Here is an 8,049-nt window from a genome sequence, read left to right as displayed (position 1 = left end):
CCTTGCAACAAACAGTCCTCTTCTGAGACCACCTACTCTTGCTGTACATTATACAGGGATGCAGTTGCGGCTAGAATGGAATGCGGGTGGGGCGGGCGCGGAGGGTCACGCAGGGATGGTGGTACTGGGAAGGTCACGGGCTCATAATTAAAAAAACATTACATTGTAAACTTACCTAGAGGTCGGGCCCCATGTATTCTTGGCTCCAGCTCTCCTGCTCCGACAGGAACAGAAAGCGGGCAGCCAGGTTCCCTCCTCTAAGCCAATCACAATGCTTCAAGCAGCATTGTAATTGGTCTGGAGTGCCATAACACGGCGCTCAGCCAGGGGCTTATGGGGTGGACATGTTCTCCATGCACTACAGCATGCATGGTGAAGGGAAAAGTGCGCATGGCTGGTTTGGGCGGCCCAAGAGGGACGACCAATCAGTCTTCGCGCACTCAGGAGTGGGCACACCACACCTCCCCTCGCACTACTCGGAAAGCAGAGCAGCCTGGCCCACCCGCAACGCAAATTAAAAGTTATTACCATTTTATGTTTTTGCTTCTCACACTGCGAGGAACCAGTGGGGCGACGCTCCTCTGCCATAGCAGTGGAGCGGCCACTGCAGAGATGTCAGGACCTGCTGTTTCTCCAACGACTATAGGGACAGATTTTCATTCAAACTGGTCTATATCTAACGGCTACCAAGGCTAATTGAATGCACTCACCCTGTGCCATAGCTTCCACAATGTCTTCTACCGATATGAGGAGCGGACGGGACCTCTCATTCACCACCCTCACATCCTCATTGGTGTCTCAGGCCTCCTTTTCATCTGACCACATGACTCCATTGGGATGCGGGATGGATTTTCTACTGGATTCTGGGCTCCTGGAAGGTATGTAATGTCGAACAAATACTCTTGCAGCCATAGTGCCCACTTTCAGGGGGATGTGGGGGGTTTGCAGTGGAGCCCTTGAACAGGGGTTCAAGAGGTTTATTGTCAGTGGGCACAGAGAAGGAATAACCATATGCGTAGACAGGAACATTACGGCAATCGCAGCGCACACCCATAGCTGTCTGCTTAATTTAACATCGCTCAGCCGGAGTGAGTGACCGACTCCCATAATCTACTGGTGCCCACTCATCCCTTTTGCTGTTGAAACAAAAGTGCTCCAAGCCTGGTTGGATTGGTGCCACTGATAAGTCTGTTTGCTCTGAAGGATCAAAATAGGCTACTGTCGTCTCCTGACAGCGCCTCCTTCGATAGGCGCAACACCTCTTCTTGCACCTTACTTCAGAACCAGGGGTTGTTGGTATTGAGTAGTTAGTTCTCTTAGTGGATCAGAGTGTTGCGGAATTCTTAATGAACCTCACACCAGTGGTGGTTTCTTTATTAGGACTTAGGGTCCACGCCCCTCCAATTTTAAAAGTTGATTTGGCTTACTATAATAAAGCAGATACTTCATACCTGCACTGCCTGCTCATGGCTCCGAACACACTCATTCCCTAGTTCCTAAGGGGAGTCAAGTGCGATGGTTGAGATTACCTTATAACAGCCCTGCTTTGTTCTCATAACAAAAAGGTGCTGCAGCACAGGCTTGAGGGCAAAAGTGAAATTCATTGTCCAGCGGCAGCCAGCACGGATTGGAGGTAGGGGGATGGGGGCAGGGGCAGGAGGGAGGTGGACGTGGAGGAAGCAGGCAGCAAAAAATAAAATAAAACAAGCATTTACAATGCAATGGTCTCTGCATTATTAAAGGTAGAGGTACTGGCATTGCTCATGACATTTTTTTAAATTTTTTTTTAAAAACATAAATAAATGGTATTGTCATTTACAATGGCAATAGGTGAGCATTAGAGAGTAGTAGAGAGTATTCGCGGACACAGAACCACACACAGACAGAGCCGTGCACACACACACACAGACAGAGCCGCAGACACACACACACAGACAGAGCCGCGCGCACACACACACACACACACAGACAGAGCCACACACACACAGACAGAGCTACACACACACACACACACAGACAGAGCCACACACACACAGACAGAGCCACGCACACAGACAGAGCCACGCACACACAGACAGAGCCGTGCACACACACACAGACAGAGCCATGCACACACACACACAGACAGAGCCAAGCACACACAGACAGAGCCACGCACACACACACACACACAGACAGAGCCACGCACACACAGACAGAGCCACGCGCACACACACAGACAGAGCCACGCGCACACACAGACAGAGCCACGCGCACACACAGACAGAGCCACGCGCACACACAGGCAGAGGCACGCGCACACACGGACAGAGCCACGTGCACATACAGACAGAGCCACGCGCACACACACACACACACATACAGAGCCACCCACACAGTCATTCACATAGAGCCACCCACACACACAGAGCCACCCACACACACAGAGCCACCCACACACACAGCCACCTACACACACACAGAGCCACCCACACATAGAGCCACCTACAAAAAAAGCTACACACACAGACAGACAGAGCCACACACACAGACACACACAGACACACACACACACACAGACACACAGAGACACACACAGACAGAGCCCTACACACAGAACCCAACAGTAAATTAACTTGTAAAATCTGGGAAACCTGCAGCCTAGCCTGATGACACCGGGCTCACGTTCCTTACAGAAAGCAGATTGCGAGTCCCAAAAGAGACGCATTAAGTTCTCAACGTCTTTTACTGAAGATAAATTTGCACAAAGTTCTTCATAATCCCATAACTAGATCCTTTTTTCCTTAATTTTATTTTATTGAGATGGTTCCGGGTATCACAGAAAAACAAAAACATACATTAATCGACAGGATAAAATCAGGTATTAAAAGTACAGAAGACATCTTATAAATACAATCGTAAGAGTCATAAACCAAATTTGTTTTGTGCAAAGATACAGAGGGGAATACAATCTGTGTTATCAATATATCATTAAACTCTTGTTCATCTGATTTCTCTCCACTTTCTAAGAGGGGCCCATATCTTCTTGCCAAATTCTCTGGACCTCTTTCCTTTAAAATCATACAAACATTCCTCTATATTATGTGTTCCCAACAACCTGGATAACCACATCTGGAAAGAGGGGGCTGTTGTATCTTTCCAACCAGCAGAGATTAAAATCCTAATAACAGCCATAGATAGAAAGATAAATGCTTCAGCCTCGTACTCTAATTTTAGGTTTTCATCCCTGTCGATCAGAACAGTAGTAGGGGATAGAGTGATCTGAGTCTCTAGCAGCCCCGTTAAATTTTTTTCCATTTCTTTAAGTACAGGAGTTAGATTCTGACAATTATAAAACATGTGAGATATATCTGCAGGGCTATGGTCACACCTGGGACATCTATCATTCTCTCTCTTGCCCCACTTGAACAACTTGGCAGGCGTATAATATAGATTAAAAATGGTTTTGTAATGTTGTGCCTTTAAGTTTGAAGCTCTTAATACTGTCTTGTTCATAGCTAGGGCAAAATCTATATCTATATGCGGATCTCCAATTCTTTCTGCCCAATCAGATTCGATTTGTTCAATGTCATTCCCTAGATCCTGCAGAAGAAAGCTATATCCTATTTTGATCTTCTTACCGCCCTTCCTTACATAACTCACAATTGGATTAAGCTCCTGAATTGAAATCCTGGGTCTGATCGACTTAACAGTTTGCTCCAATTGTCTATATAAGAGCCACTGACTAGACGGTATACCAAACTTTTGCTGGAGTGAGTAAAAGCCCAGTAGTTCACCCTTAGACATAACATCGCCCAAACAGCTAATACCCAACTCCTTCCATAACCTGCTATTACTGTTCAGTCCAAGATGTACAAATGGTTTTGACCGCCACAAGTCTAATGTGCTATTAATTTTAGGAATCTTTAAAAATCTCATTATGGATTGCCAGGTGCGCCAAGCACTAAACATCACTTTGCTTTTATACCTTTTAAAATACCGCCAGTTTGTTTCTCGTGTAAGAAGCCCCAGTGCTTTTCTACCTACTACCAATTCAAATATTGTGGGTATTCTGTCCAGAGCAGTCGGTACAGCTATTTCATCATATTTGAATAGTACATTCATTTGCATCATTAGACACACCCAGTGATACAACCTCAAATTAGGTGCAGACAGACCCCCTCCCTCCAGTGGTACTGATAATCGAGCCAAAGATCTGCGTATTTTCCCGTACTGCCACACAAATCGAGTGAAAACGGCTTCCATTTTCTTCAAGAGATCTTCTTCTACTAGCAGAGGTATAGCTCGAAATAGATACAGTAATTTCGGAAACATTGACATCTTTAAAACATTAACTCTGCCTATCAGAGATAAATGTAACACATCAATTCTTCTTAACTCTTTGTCTATTTCTGTAATCAAGGGTACATAGTTTTCCTGTACGATTTTCTCCACATTTGCATTGATCCTCACCCCAAGATAAGTTGCTGATTCCACGTACCTCTGATCGGCTTTAAAGATATTGCTAGTACTAAGTATTATAGTTTTTTCCTCGTTCAGCTTATATCCGGAGCGAGTTCCAAAGGCCTTAGCCAATTGAATTAGTTCTACTATAGCCGTCTGCGGGTTAGTAGTTACAATTGCCAGGTCGTCCGCATAGGCCAATAATTTGGTAGTGTGCCCATTTAATATGACAGGGGAGATGTTATCTGAAGCTAAGATTTCCCTAATTAGGGGATCTATATATAATGAAAAAAGTATAGGAGAGCAAGGGCATCCCTGACGAGTGCCTCTCCTAATTACCACCTCTTCCGACTGTAGGCCCATAATTGTAATTCTTGCTACTGGATCTGAATACATAGCTTTTATTGCTTTCATACATTTCTCTCCGAACCCCCTACTGGACAAAACTTCCCACATAAATTCCCAGACCACACGGTCAAAGGCTTTTTCAGCGTCTAGGAGGATCATGGCCATTCCTCCCCCCGTGACTGCCGCAGCATCGAATAGCGAGATCGCTCTTGAGGTGTGATCCGTAGTGCCTCTCCCTGGAACAAAGCCGTGCTGCCACGGAGAGACAAGTTGGCCAATGATCCCCCCTAGCCTCTTTGCCCAGACCTTCGAATAAAGTTTAGTGTCCGAATTTATTAGCGATATTGGCCGATAAGAGCCCGGATTTTCTACAGGTTTACCCTTTTTATGAAATACTACGATATTGGTCTGTTTCCAGGAGTCAGGGATCTTTCCAGAGCAGATTATTCCATTAAAGAGATCCGCCAATAAAGGAAGAGTTTCCTCTCCTAAGATCTTGTAGACTTCCAGAGGTATCCCGTCTGGACCTGTCGCCTTTCCTGCTGGAAGATCCTGTAGTGCAGTCCTTATCTCTTCCATAGTTATGTCTTTTTCCAGTATCTCCCTATCTTTATCCTCTAAAGCCGGACATGCAGATCCACGCTCATGCCTAGGTGGTACCCACCCCTCCTCCTGATCATACAATTTTTGATAAAACTTTTGGAATGCCCCCATTATTTCTTTTGGATCGGTATATTCTATTCCATTATCTTCAATCTTATGGATATTGTTTTTACTTGTTTCTTGCCTTATACGCAGCGCTAGTGCCCTCCCAGCTTGTTCCCCTGTCTCATAACGTTTTGCTCGGGACGTCTGATATTCTCTAATCTCCTTTTGGGTAATTGCTTTTAAAATATCTCCCTTGATCAAAGCCATAGTTCTGGCCGATTCACTACTATCCTTACCTGAACCTATTTCCTCTGTATGCCGATTCTCTGACTCTACTAACTCTTTAATCAACTTCTCCAGCTTATCTCTATCCTCCTTTCTTAGCCTGGCGGAACAGCTAATCGTTTCCCCCCTTAGTGATGCCTTAAATGCTTCCCATACCCCAATCCGGGATGGCTATATCTGTTTATATCAAAGAACTCCTTCGCCCACTGTTTGAGATGCTTAACAAACCTATCATCATTTAATAATTTCCTCTCGAATGTCCACTTAGTTGTTCTCCTGGGTATGTTAAGTATTTGATATGTCATTATCAACGGATTATGATCCGATACTATTCTTGGGAGCTTAACAATTTTGACTTTGCTGAGTTCCCCCGACGAAACAAAAAAATAGTCCAACTTAGAATATTTCTGAGCCGGATATGAAAAATAAGTAAAACCCGGATCCCCAGGCTCTTTTTCCCCCCAAACATCGATCAAACCATGCGACCGCAAGAGAGAGCCTAATGCTCTGTAAACCTTATGTTTGCGTCCTGTGTATTTACCACCCTGACTCCAGGCGGCCGAAATATTCATGTCGCCACATAGTATCATAGGGGTACCCCAATTAGCCAACTCTTCTTCTAGCCCATCAAATACTGCGGGATCGTCTTCATTAGATCCATAAATCACACACAATGTAATGCCAAGATCCAGTTCCGCCAGAGCCCATCTGCCGGACCCATCTGTTTTGGTGCGACTCAACCCCTCCATATTACATTTCCCCATGATGGCCACCCCTCTTGTTGTCGATGTTTGTGAAGAACATCCTAGCAATCTATATCCGGGCATATTCAATAGCTTCCTTTTAGCCCATGGCAAGTGTGTTTCTTGTATACATATTATGTCGATATTATTAAATTTAACAAAGTGGCTCAGTCTCTGTCGTTTCTTCCAATCGTTTAGGCCCCCTACATTGATAGTACATATCTTAATGTTTGACATTATTACCATAGTTTTTCCTTCTAACCTGATTATTATCCATGTGTCTGTTTTGTACCAACATCAACCCCATTTCCATCTCAAAATTCTTTTTCTCTTTTTTGTGCCCCCCCAACACCCCCTCTCTTCCCCCCCACTCCCCCCCCCCATCTCTCCTCCCCCCCTTCGAACTCTCCGACCCCCCCTCCCTCCCCCCCCCTCTTCTCAGAGGCGCTCAGACCTGTTGGTCTGTGCACATGATGGTTCGCAGTGATGAACGAGGAGATTTTCTAAATACCCCATCATAGTGCCCGTGACCCTTAAATTTCCCCACATGTCAAACCCCACCACACCACACCCCACCTTTTAATACTTTACATTTTGTTAGATTTTTAATTATGTCTGCCAAGGAGTTATTCATATCCACCATTGCTCATATCTATGTAGAATACTATGTCCCTTGTTTGTCCAAATATTCCTTAGCTCTCACTTCAGATGAGAAGTACAATGTTCTTCCACCATTAATTATTTTCAACTGTGCTGGATTGATTAGATATGCCTGCATGCCCTTGTCCTGAAATGGTTTGATCATCTGTCTTAATCTCCAGCGTCTCTCCACCGTAACATGGCAAAAGTCTGGGCGGACAAAGAAGGAAAATCCATCAACAATCTTTTTTCGATCCGGTCTTGCCCTCTCTGAAATTGCCTGCCTCAAGTTAAAGTTTCCAAGAAATATTAGAATTGCTCTGGGCTTATCCCCTTCCTTAGCATTTTTGTGAACTTTGAAGGGGACTCGATGCGCCCTCTGAATCTCCTTTGTCCAGTCCCATCCCTTCAACTCCGGGAACGCTTGTTCAAACAACTTGACCATTTAAGCCCTCTTGTCTGTCTCTTCTGACCCCTCCGGTACCCCCAGAACACGTAGGTTATTCTGGCGAGATCTGTTTTCCAACGCCTCCAGTTTCCATTGCACGTCTATCAGCTGCTCTGCTTGTTGATCTACTTTGCTGGAGGCTGCTACGGCCTCTGCTTCTGTTGAAACCACTCTTTCTTCCAAGTTGGAGACCCGCTCTCCCAGATTCGTACACACCTTAGCCAGTTTTCTTACCACTCCTTGTATTTTCCTGACTGCAGCCTGTGATTTGCGACTTTCCTGTCGAGCCTCTTCCCTATGTGCAATTATTTCCTGGTGTATCACCTCCAACAATGTCATCTGTGCGGCTTCACCTCCCGGGCTCTCCGACACGGACTTAATCGTCGTATGATCACGTTTATGTCCATGTATTTTGGCGCCCGTGTTGGCCTTCACAGCAGTAGTCGGGGATTGAAATCTTCTTTCTCAGGCTCACTATCAGTATCTATGCCGCTG

Source organism: Lissotriton helveticus, chromosome 4_1 (assembly GCF_964261635.1).
Source record: "Lissotriton helveticus chromosome 4_1, aLisHel1.1, whole genome shotgun sequence".
In the NCBI taxonomy this organism is placed as follows: Eukaryota; Metazoa; Chordata; class Amphibia; order Caudata; family Salamandridae; genus Lissotriton; species Lissotriton helveticus.
Note: the sequence above shows the minus strand (reverse complement) of the source record.